The sequence below is a fragment of the Trichomycterus rosablanca genome, chromosome 22 (assembly GCF_030014385.1).
Source record: "Trichomycterus rosablanca isolate fTriRos1 chromosome 22, fTriRos1.hap1, whole genome shotgun sequence".
NCBI classification, from domain to species: Eukaryota; Metazoa; Chordata; class Actinopteri; order Siluriformes; family Trichomycteridae; genus Trichomycterus; species Trichomycterus rosablanca.
Window position 1 is genome coordinate 2,966,137 of NC_086009.1, and position 12,800 is coordinate 2,978,936.

Here is a 12,800-nt window from a genome sequence, read left to right on the forward strand (position 1 = left end):
TAAACTCCGCCACAATTTTCTTCACATGCACATTCTCATCTTTGAAAGTTTGCTACTTGAATTTTGCATCTGAAGACTTACTGTACTTCACCATGAAAGCCTCATCTGTGAAGCTAATCATGATGTTGATCAGCTGATGTTGCTTCCTAATGCAGATTGGAACCTGGCAGCGAGCGTTGCAACCAAAGAGAGAAGATTCTCACATGCGATATGCTTCAGCTCTCGGTGAGTCTTTACTTTAAACTTGTGTGGCTCCGAAGCTGAGCTGTTGTTGCTCCTAGATGCTTTTACCTGAGTACAACCCAGTCTATAGAGATTGTAATGAGTGTGGCTAAAATAGCTAAATGCCCTAATTAGGTGTGTTTACTGCCACACAGCATCCTTCACTCAGGACAAGAAAACAAGATGCGATCGTCAGAACTCAAAATACTTCACTCGACGTCGTTAGTGCATCATTTTTATACCGATACAAAGTGCTGATATAAACAAATGCATACAGCGTCGTCCGTTAGCCTTGAGATGTCACGAGGAGCTGAAATAATGGACGACGGGACATCGCCGAACTGCGGAGGCCTTGCTTCTCCTGTCAGAGTAAAAAAATAAAGAAAAGAGGGACGGAGGAAGAATGAGAAAAGCCAAACAGAAAGGAGACTGCAAATGAGGCTCGTCCCAATAAGCAGATCGATGGCATGCAGAAAAGATCCTGCGTGTGTCAATAACGAGCGTCCACCGGCAAACACCGGGAGCTCGGGGCGGGTGTGGAGGGGCAGAGGGAAATGATAAGAGCTATCGGATTAAGAGACAGTGAGTCCGTGTGGAAGAGATGTCAAAAGCAACAAAATAGAAATTGATGAGAGGAAGACTTCTGGGACTCGCTAGGAGGTACAAGGATGAAGAGAAATTAGGGAAGGGACTCATAGAGAGAGAGAGAGAGAGAGAGAGAGAGAGAGAGACTGGACAGATGAAGAGATGTGTTAAGGGTCAATTCTCCGTAGGGGCTGCAGTAAAACTACATCGCTCTGTCAGTATTTGAGCTTTAAGCCTCACAGTTATTTGACTGAGCAGCTCAAAGTGAAGCGTGATGTAATTAAATGAGACTAAAAAAGTAGGAGAATCAAACAGACAAAAATATCTACACTGATCAGCCATAACATTGTTTCTACACTCACTGTCCATTTTATCAGCTCCACTTACCATATAGAAGCACTTTGTAGTTCTACAATTACTGTTTTAGTCCCCTTTCATGCTGTTCTTCAATGGTCAGGACCCCCACAGGACCACCACAGAGCAGGTATTATTTAGGTGGTGGATCATTCTCAGCACTGCAGTGATACTGACATGGTGGTGGTGTGTTAGTGTGTGTTGTGCTGGTATGAGTGGATCAGACACAGCAGTGCTGCTGGAGTTTTTAAATACAGTGTCCACTCACTGTCCACTCTATTAGACACTCCTACCTAGTTGGTTCACCTTGTAGATGTAAAGTCAGAGACGATCGCTCATCTATTGCTGCTGTTTGAGTCGGTCATCTTCTAGACCTTCATCAGTGGTCACAGGACGCTGCCCACAGGAAGAAGAGAAACAGATGAACTACAGTCAGTAATTGTAGAACTACAAAGTGCTTCTATATGGTAAGTGGAGCTGATAAAATGGACAGTGAGTGTAGAAACAAGGAGGTGGTTTTAATGTTATGGCTGATCGGTGTATATATAAAAGCATTTTATTTTAAATATAGATATTCCAACCTCCTGCTTTTATGGCATTTTTTAACACCAGATCAGTTTGACCATTTATTTAGTCAGATTATCACTCAGAATCAAGGCGCCTCAGTAGGAGCATTTTAAGGGATCTAAGACATGCCCTCTTCTCGGGAGTGTAGGATGACGTAAAGAATGGAATAAAAACCTCTACAAAGGCAAAATGAAACACAGATCTTCCACTCCTTTGTCAGGTCTAGTCACAGAGCTATCCTCCTTTAATCCTGCATCGCCCGACCCTTTAACCGTCTTCTATTCCACGTTCCTGAAACGCCCCAGGCTTGAGCATTGCACGATCGCTGTCACCTTCCCCGACGGCAGGGATTTGTAATGATCAGTGTACAATCACTTTCTGTACGGAGGAGGTTGAACAGTAAAAGTGGAGGATAGGCTAACAGATGGCGGTTGATACCTGTAGGGGTGGACGCCTTCTCACCGACAACCTGCTGACTGCCAGAGAACGGATTTAAAAATAGACCTGCGTGTACATACAGACGCACAGACGAGGACTCGTAGTTCCTACCGGCACGATTGTGGCAAATCCTGTCAGCAAGTCTGGAGACTTTAATCCGTCTAGATTTTTTCTCTGTACTGATTAGAGAAGCATGAATCTGATTAGAGCTGCTTTGTTTATTGTCCTTAAGGAATGCTGACCGCTGTTTGTTGACACTCGGTCCCTACGGGCGCATGTCCGGCGTGTCAACAGGCTGCACTGACACCGTGTCACTGTGGGACTTTAGTCAGGACATGAGATGTGCCTTCAGAAATCATAGCGATCGTAATGACCACCGGTGTGGTGACATCTCAGTCTGTTATGGGAGTCAGTGCTGTTATAATAACTCGTTTTTGTTCTGTCATCACATGGCAAGACATTTTAAGGAGGTTTATTATGTATTTTATTTGTTTTTATTTTTACTTTCAAGATTCTCAATTAAATATCCTTACAAAATGGTGTTTTCCCCTTTAACTAACACCCCTACCCCTCTCCAGTTCCTCCAAGGACAAGGAAGAATTTACCTCATTTTTCTAAGACAGCATTTACCCTTTCAATTAGGGTCACACACCCTGGCCCTCGTCGAGCCTAATGAGGCATTACCCTGCCTCACAGCGAAGGCTCTACGGGTCCGTCTGAAAACCTAGCTCTCTCTCTACATAGACGCATTTTAGGTCATCCTACACTCCCGAGAAAAGGGCGTGTCTAAATTCTTAGATCCCTTAAAATGCTCCTACTGAGGCGCCTTAATTCTGAGTGATAATCTGACTGAATAACGAGGGAGCATTTGATGCTTCCTCAGCGCTGAAGGTAATCCCAGCATTCAGTGCGGCACAACCTTTCTCACAAAAAATGAGAGTTCTGTTTAAATGTAATAAATTCTCACTGATTTTAATTTGTATAAAGATGTGATTTATTTGTAAATTTGGGCTCGTCAGGGACAGTTTAACCATTTTCGGTACTCGGAGGGAGGCGTTAGCTGGCGTGCTACCGGGTTGTGCCGCCTCAGCCCGTCAGTTTGAATTGCCTGAGGCTAACTGTGTTAGCTTAGTAAGCTAAAACTGCAGTGACGTAATCGGCGTAATCTCTGTCTAAGTATAAGTAGTGCGTCTAAATAATCTAATAGTCTAATGAGTTTGACGTCTTATTAGAATCCTCTTTACTGAGGCAGCTGATCAGGTAGGCAGTAGGCAACAAGGCAGCTCACTAGGTTTTCAGACAGACCCTATATGGACAAAAGTATTTGGACACCTGACTATGAGCTTCTTGGACATCTCATATCTACAGTTACATTGTCAGCATTTAGCAGACGCTTTTATTTAAAGCAACTTACAGTACTGTGACAGTATACAATCTAAGCAATTTAGGGTTAAGGGCCCAACAGTGGCAACCTGGCAGTGGTGAGGCTTGAACCAGTAACTAGATTACTAGACCAGTACCTTAACCACTAGGCTACAACTGCCCAAAACAAATGGGCAAAAACAAATGGTATTAAACAGACTGACCTCTATGTGATCTTGGTAGAGGTATAATAACAACTACTTGTCTGGGAAAGCTTCCCACAGGACTGAAGCATGTCTGTGGGAATTTGTGCCCATTTAGTCAAAGGGTATTTGTATGGCTGGGCCTCAATCAATGTTCCAGTTCATTCCAGAGCTGTTGAATGGGACTGATGTCCGGACACTGGAGTTTCTTTAAACTGAGCTTTACTTCATGTCTTTATAGGGCTTGATTTGTGCACAGGGCGGAGTCATGCGGAGTCAGTTTAGGAACAGAAAAAGACCTTTCCTAAACTGTTTCTGTTTCTTTATATAATTGATTTATTACACCATTAGTAGGCGTGTCCCAATACTTTTGTCTATATGGTGTATATGTAGCTTGTATAATAATCAGTAAATGCATGTACCAGATTTTTGTGTGTTTGGTGTGTGTGTTCAAATAGATATTTACATGCCAATGTTAACATCATCCAAAAAAGTCTCCACCTCCTGCAGAGCACTAATGTTTAGTCTCTCTTGGCCTTTCGCTCACTTTCACCTCAGCGAGTGGATCTGAGTGGTTAATAATAGAGTGCCCCACTCATGAACATCTCAGATCAGGAGCTCCGCAGCAGGGAGCGAGGAGTGGGATGTGACAAGTGGCTTTCTAACCCCCCTCTCTGCAAGTTCTCGGCCCATCGTTAAGATATGGCTCTTCTAATTAGAAAGTGATTGAAGAGCGAAGCCTCTGCCACTTTAAATATCCGTTTCAGTCTATTGATGGCATTTTTGACATTTGTGTGAAGTTGATAGGTACTCCGAATGCCTCGGGGAAGACGGGAGCCGGTAAGAGAACGCCAGAGAGTGAGGACGTCAGACGATTGATCCTCGTTATTGATCGCTATCGGTGCGGCTCTTGTGAAGGCTGAACGGGTCACGCTTAATTGAGACGCTTGAAGGAACGAGAGAATGAGAGAGAGCGTGTGCTGCCTTCTTTTAACTTTATTTCCCTCTTGGCTACGTAATTGTCTGAACCTGAATATACAGTATATAGGCTTAGCATCCAGGTTATAACAACCTACTGTTAATTGTGTAGTTGTGTTTTTCACATTTGCGTTCTTTACTGTGTTTTCTGTTCACGTGCTTGTTAACAACCTAGCAACCACCTGATTGCAGAATCAGAATGTCCTGCACATTGTGTGCACAAGGGTTAAAGAAGTACATGCATTTATGAAGAGGCTAAAAATCTGAATTTAGCTTTAGTAAAATACTCGTCAATACTCAGGGCTCCCAAATGGCAAACGAGAAAGGTGCCAAGATGTCTAAGCTGAGTGGAATTTTAATAGTAGAGCACAAAGAGAATTATTTAGGAGCATAACTCAGAACCAAGTTAATGGGTAGGGATGTTGGGGGTGTTAACATTCGGAGGGGCAACTAAACCTGTTAAAACAGGTGCTGTGGTTAGATATTACTGAAATGAGCACCGCTGTTGTAACACAGAGGTCAGAGGAGAAGGAGAAGTTACCAAAAGTTTATCAACATATTTTGACATATAATTGACACAAATGGCACGTAGGGTGGGCAGCTGTAGCCTAGTGGTTAAGATACTGGTCCAGTAATGAGAAGGTTGCCGTTCAAGCCCCACCACTGCCAGGTTGTCACTGTTGGGCCCTTGAGCAAGGCCCTTAACCCTCAATTGCTTTAATTGTGTACTGTCACAACATTGTTCTTTGGATAAAAGCGTCCATTAAATGCTGAAAATGTAAATGTGTTAGTTCTTATCTTTCCATGTCGATAGCTGGCATGTGACTCAATTGCTTGGTGTGAATTGGTGTCAAACTGGGGAACGTTCCCACTCAAAACTTCAACCACAAGTACAGGAAATGTACTGAGATATAGCCAGTGATCATTACACATACACTAGAAGAGGGTGGATAGAGTTTAGGTCAATACGTATAACTCCTGTGTCTCATCAGTTTGACGTCTTTCCTCAGATGTTAGTAAGGACAGGTTATGAGGAATTGTGAGAGTACAGACGTGGGCAGACGGAAGCTCGATTCGATGAGGCGCAAGCCATTCCTGGGTCAGCGTTGTCTGGAGCTTTACACCTTCCATCCGCCCACCGTGCAGATATAAATATCCACCTGCCAGCCGGCTGGCTTTCGTCTTTCCTATACCGATCTGATCTGGAGACGGACAGCGAGGGAAATTCCGGCACACAGAGTAAAATAAATTTTAAGGCAGGTAAACTCTGACTCACTCTGACTCACAGAGTCAACACAAACGTGTCCTCGGCGTTCCGTTCTCTTTCTTTCCGTCCTTCGCCCCTCTCCCGCCGGCTCCGCGGGCTGTCAGAGTCGAGCACGGTGGGCCGGAGAAGGGCGGTGAAGCTGTCACTGTTCTTCCTTTTTCTCCAGAAAGCAAAACCAAACATGTTAATTAGGGGGAAACAGTAAGAGGCTGCTGGAATAAATAGCCCCGTGCCATGCCAGGATGCGGACGACAGCGGTGTTCGGCGGAGGGGGAGGAAGCCAGGCTGCGGCCAACACTTCACTTCTGTCAGTCTCCACGTTTTAATTGGTAATCCCACTAATAATTACATGAAGTGTTGTTTGTAGCTAAAGGGAGACTGTTTGGCCCGTCCATGCTTTTTGGGGATGCTATAAATTCCCCTGTTCTTTTGTTCTATTGATAGCAGGTCAGGAAGCAAAGCAAACTTTGTTTTGTCAGGGGCACAAATCACCAATATCTGTGATATCTGTGACTGAAGACGCCAACATTTCTTTTCAGATTTGCACATTTTGTCAGTATTGATGTGTCACAGTACAGTGAGACCCAATAAATTGTACCTTGTACCTGATAAATTACTAGGTGATGAACCTAAGTGCAGGAGAACTTAACCCAGAAACGAAAGACAGAATAATATTAATAACTAAATAAAAAAACAATGAATGAAACAAGAAGTAAACAACTAAGCGACCAAAAGCATGAAACCATGGAGATGTAGCGCTAAAGATGGGAAGTATGGGCTGTAGGCATTTAGTGTAAGCCTGATGGAGGAAGACACAGGGAAAAAAACATAGAAGGCAAGAGATCAGGCTTGAGATAAAACAAGAGTGTATGGGTGTAACTCAGCCAGCTACTTAATCCACCAGTGTGATGCAACCCAAACACTCACCAGTGAAAGTAAAGAAGGGAACTCAAAAACTTGAGTTTTTGAGCTGCTACGGCAAAGGAAAATGCTCAGATGATGCTCATGGCAACTTTACAGATTGAGTTCCAACCACTGAAAGCTGAACACAAGCAAGGGAGCTAGATGATGCTTTTTCAGTAAACACATCAAACACACCTATGCAAGCTGGTTCATACAATAAACAAACCAGCTGTGTTGTTACATTTCTTGTCTTGCTTTTATTTTTAGTTAAGCAGCCACATTGTGCTACGTGTCACCATGTTTGATTTAAGTCTTGGTAGCAGTGACCCGAAAATCGCTTGGAATTGGCTATCATTAAGGACACCTCACTTCTGGTGGTGTAAGGCTTCTAAATATTTGCCTGCAGTGTAATAAATGGACCCTTTTGATTTAGATTTTTTATAAGATTGCAGAAGTAGGCAGGCTTGTATTGAGATGTTATGAAATTGAATAGCGTCTAGATTTGAAAATCAGTCCCACACTGAGCTAGGTTTATTTAGCTCCCGGTCATCCTGTTCTGTAAAAGTGTGCAGCTTGTTTTTTGGCTGAGCTGTTGACCGAGCAGCTCTATCAAGGCAAATTTCAATAACCTTATTTATATCATTATTTATCTGAAGGTGGCGACCTGTAACTGTGCCATGTTAAAAGCCGCTGAGCTCTTTAGTGAAAGAAGAACCCTGAACGTGTTTGTCTATGGTAATTGCATGAGTGTATTTCAATTTTGATGGACCTGCATGTTGGCAAAGTGGCAGAATTTCCAAATTAAAACCCCCGTCTTTGCAGATGGCTGATAATAAATAGAGTTTGCAATTTTAGCGAGAATAAAACATCGCATCCTCTCTCTCTACGACCTGACGAGGGTGTTGATTTATTAGCAATTCTGTTCTGCATCTTGGAAATTGGGCAGAACACCAAAACACAACTTAATTAATAAAGTCGCCTTTGATTTAGTTTCACCTTTTGTGTTTTGCTACAGAAGCTCGGTACTCGATGACAGATCCAATTCCGTTTCCTGTAATCCCAGCTCAATAAGCGGCGGAGTCCCTGCAGTATGGAGGGCCCGGTCCTCTCCTGACCTCTGCTCTGAAATAATACACAATCTAAATAGTCATAAATAGTCATGATTAGGAATGATTTTTCTCTGCCTGACTGAATGATTGAATCCATATAAATCGATGCGGTGCTGAAACCTGACTGGAGCGGAAACAAGCTCCGGGGACATCACGCCACCGGGTCTCGCCGCTGCATAAACAGGCCGTAAAGTATGATTCATTAGAAGTTGTTATCTTTGTCTGCCCAGACTTTGTCAGTACACGCTGGCGTTTTTTTTCTGAATAGATGCTTTAAAGGGCACGGCGTCCCCAGTGACAGGCAGCGCTCAAATCGAAACATCTCTGGACGACTCTGTTTGCCCTGACACAGCGTATCGAGTGAGCTCCATACATCAGCATGCAAGCGAAAGATTACAATCGATATTTAATACAGTCAGCGTCTGATAGTTTTTATGTACAGGCATATATCACAGTCCTAGCAGGTTGTGCTCTGATGCAGTCTGCGCTTGTGTGATAATCCATTCCGTGATCAAATATTATGTGGAACGTAATTAGCTTTGGCTAAATATTAATAGGAAAGATTATACACATAATCAGGATGAACGGAAGGCGATTACAGGGCTTTCAGATCTCACAGACAAAGACGGTCGACCGAGACTCGTGTCGTGCACGCCAGCGAGACCTTGTTTTCCATCTATTTGTTTCCTAATAATCCATCATCAATGCATTGAGATGTTTTGTTGACATTTTCATTTAGCAGATCTGTGACAGGGAAGTGAAGAGCCCGGATTTGTCACTTGCTCGGATGTCCTCGAGGCGGACCAAAAAAAAAAAAAAAAAGCAGACTTTGTTTGTCCTTAGATTCAGGAGGAAATAAATGAAAGCATGAAGGAATTGAAATTGTAATGAGTTCGCAGGTTTTGCCGCGCTCTTGTTTTTGCCAATAATTGGACGGATAACAAAGACAACCTTGTCAAGCTGCGGTAATTATGAACAACAAAACAGCGATTCGGATTGGAAAGCCTTAATTGGACTAACCTTTACTTTTATCACCAAATCTGCTTGTGCAGTTTTTATTTAGTCTGTACGAGCACGACAGAATTAATCACGTTGTGGTGGAGGAGCATCTAAACGTTACTGTTACTGAGTTCCCACATATAACAGACACATTACAAATAGAACTCTGTACGTGTCCATTACAAGTTTAGGCAAACTTTTGGCTTTAACTGTTTGTCGTGGCAGTTTTAGGGATTAGGGATCATTTTTGCAGCTGTTGTTTTGTGAGTTCTTTTAAAGGTTTATTGTGCAAATATACAGTGATACCTTGAAACTCGACGTCACTTGGTTCTGGGAGTGGTGTCGAGTTTTAAAGACGTTGAGTTTTAAGGTATTTTTTCCCATAAGGATGTTTGGGAAACCTGTTAATGTGTTCCATGGTCCCGTGGAACTGCATATATTTTAGTCTCATGTAAAATAATGAGGTTGTTTTTGACACTTAAACACTGAAAATAACACAAATATAATATAAAAACACTGAAATATAATTGAAAAACAGTTAAATACATTTTTTATTGTTTCCTTATGCTTCTTAATCGTGGAGATGCTTGATCCTGGAATATCGTATTCCATTTAGTACCTGCGTATTCACATGAGAAGCAGCAAAACCGCTTTTGCGCCGCTGTGCCGTTATTTCCTATAACGTGTGACGTGCACAAAGCTTAACGTGATTGTACTAAAACAACGAGCGAGGAATTTCATTAGTGGAGAGAACTTATAAGCAGTAATAATTAAAAGAGGTTTCGTGGTCCTATGTCGTTCTTTTAATACATTAAACTAGTTTTAGACTCTGGGAAAAGCTGATTCTCACAATCTCTTAGAACCTCGAGCTGTAACACAAGTTTAAAAGTGAAACAGGGAGGAAAATATAGATAAGATAAACACAGACACGTGGAGCTTTCAGACAGGATTTGACGGTTATTCCACACAAATGCAGATTCGTCTTATGTTCACACTTTGATGATGTTTTACTGCACAGCTCAAGCCAAGCGCTGAACGAAGCAGCAGTCGCACACACTTCAAGTTTAAGGGCGTCAAGTTTCAAAGATTTCGAGTTTAGGGGACATCGAGTTACAAGGTACCAGTGTACTTGTAAAATACACATACAGCAGCTTGGAAAGCTCAAGTAATGGTGTAGAAAGTTTTATAATGTCATTTGACTGTGTGACATGGTCTTATGGTTGATTCCCTGTTTACAAGAGCAGGTCAAGCATTCAACTCTAGTGGATGAGGAGTGATTATGAGACGGGGGTGGGGGGGGGGTCAGAGAATGCTGGGCTGGAATTCAGGGCGGCTCGGTGGGTAGCACTGTCGCCTCACAACAAGAAGGTCCTGGGTTTGATCTCCCTGTGTCTGTGTGGGTTCCTCCCACAGTACAAAGACGTGCAAATGAGGTGAATTGGAGATAACGTTAAAATCCTAATAAATAAATAAATCACTAAATCGAGAAACTTTTAAAATAATTTTGATAATGTAATTTTTTCTTCACAATGATTTGCTTGATTTATTCAGTCAGAGAAGAAAAAAACCTGCAGAAATCATGAACAGTCCAACACTGTTATAACACGCTCGTTCCCTAAGTGTACGTAAACTTTTGACCGCATCTGTCTACGCGCAAAACTAACATCTGTTCAATTGAATCCCTGAAAACTCGATGTACTTTGTAGGGCAGTTAACTCTGAAATTGTGCAAGTAAAAGCGGTGATACGCACCATAAAAACACAGCGGGCTGAACGTGCAGAAAAATGCTTCCTGTGCTGAGCTCAGCCTCTGCAGGAGGGAACTGAGTCACCCTGAGGAAATTTAATGAGCATTTCCATTCAAATAAATAAATAAAAGCGTCTTCATTAGCACCTTTTACTTTATTTCCGTTATGGTGAAACAGCGATGGGTATGTGCACTTAGCTACACCATGTACAATCTGAAACTGTAAAAGTTTATAAAGTTTAAGTGTTAATAAACATTTTACCCATTTAGCCTCTGAGCTATTTTTTAATATTTTAGTGTCTTTGTACATTTAAAATATTATAAAGAATCTATATCTTTTTCTAACTATAACATTGTTCTGTATGTCAAATTAAAAGAAAAATCTAAAACCCTTTTTCACCCATGCACTCTGCACAGGCGCCTCTCTATCTGCCAGTCGGGTCCTTACACAGCGTTTGAAGACCCCACCCACATAGTCCGGTCATCCCGCCCTAGCAGAGACGTGTCTGCTGCAGGCACTGCCAGTTATGCCCGCTAGATGGCGCCCAGCCGACTGGTGTCAACGCCGAGTTTCAGACCAAGGAGTTCAGAATCTCAACGCTGGTGTGCTAGCGGAATATCCTGCTGTGCCACCTGGGCGCTGTCAGTCAAGCTTTAAGGTGCCGATCTGACCCAAGGAACTTTGCTCTACTCTACCTCTACTCTTGTACTTTCGTCCTGTCCCCCTCAATTTCTTTAGATTAGACAATGTCTCTTGTATTTACTGTAGGTCCTCGTATTTATTGTACTGTTCTTTATTTGTATATTGTATTGTTTTGCACTTGTGTTCTGTGTTGCATTCTGGTCCTGGAGGAATGTTGTTTTGCTTAAATATGTACTTGTATAGAGCTAACATGATAATAAAGCCACTCTTGAACTATTGAACTTTTGCATGACGATTTCCAAGCTCATGGGAGTCAATTCAAGCTAGATTGTAGACTGTACATTTACATTTTTAGTATTTAGCAGATTGAGGGTTAAGGGCTTTGCTTAAGGGCCCAACAGTGGCAACCTGGCAGTGGTGGGTTTTTCTATTACTGGACCAATAGGCTACAACTGGCCATTTACATTTGCAGCATTTAGCAGATGCTTTAATCCAAAGCTGATACGGGTTGAGCAACTTCAGATTACTAGTCCAGTACACTAACCGCTGAGCTACCACTGTAGACAGCACCTCCATCCCAGCAGCTCTCTGGTTCTTGTGTTACATCTGACCTGCTGTGTGTAAGGCTGAACGCTGCCAGCTGGAGGCAAATGGATGCACCAATGACATTTCATGTTTATCTACACCAGGTTTCATGGTACGGTTGCACTGATTACATGAAAATAAATGTTAATCCAACACGTACCAGCCTGACTTTTGTTTAAAAATGGAAATAGCCCCTGACATTTCTGTTTCTTGGTTTCAGACCAACAGCTATTTGGCAGCCAGGACAAACCTCTCTTACAACGACGAGAAGAGACGGTTTGCACCCGCACTCTGCTGGCAGAAACTGACAATATTTTTTCCCTCTGTGTTTCCGTACAGAACAAATGAAGGACAAAAGAAAGAGAAGAAGATATCTCATTTTCTGCTCTATTTAGAAAACTTTTGCACATAAAACCAACAGCAGACTGCTCATCACCTGCCATTTAGCTGAGCGCGTCCCACAGTCAGCCAGCCTCAAATGAGCAAAGCGCATCCTCACAAACAAGACCTGACACTCGGGCATCAGCCAAGATTGTCACTCACTCAGGAAGTGTGTAAGGTGTGTGAATAAGTGTGTGTGTGTGTGTGTGTGTGTGTGTACGTCTGACTGCTACAGAGTGAGAGCTCATTAGGTCGCTACACCTCTTTTCACCGCTAACCTCGTTCTCCCAGACTTCGCCCCCCTCCCTCGGCTCTGACTTCTCTTCCACTTTTACCAGGAGGTGTCGTTTTCCGTCTTTATTCGACTCGCTTATCTCTTCCTGCTCTTCATCTCGCTGTGCCATCTGCTTTCTTCGGACGGACTCTTTTAGCATCGATCTGTCACCCTGCATCTATCC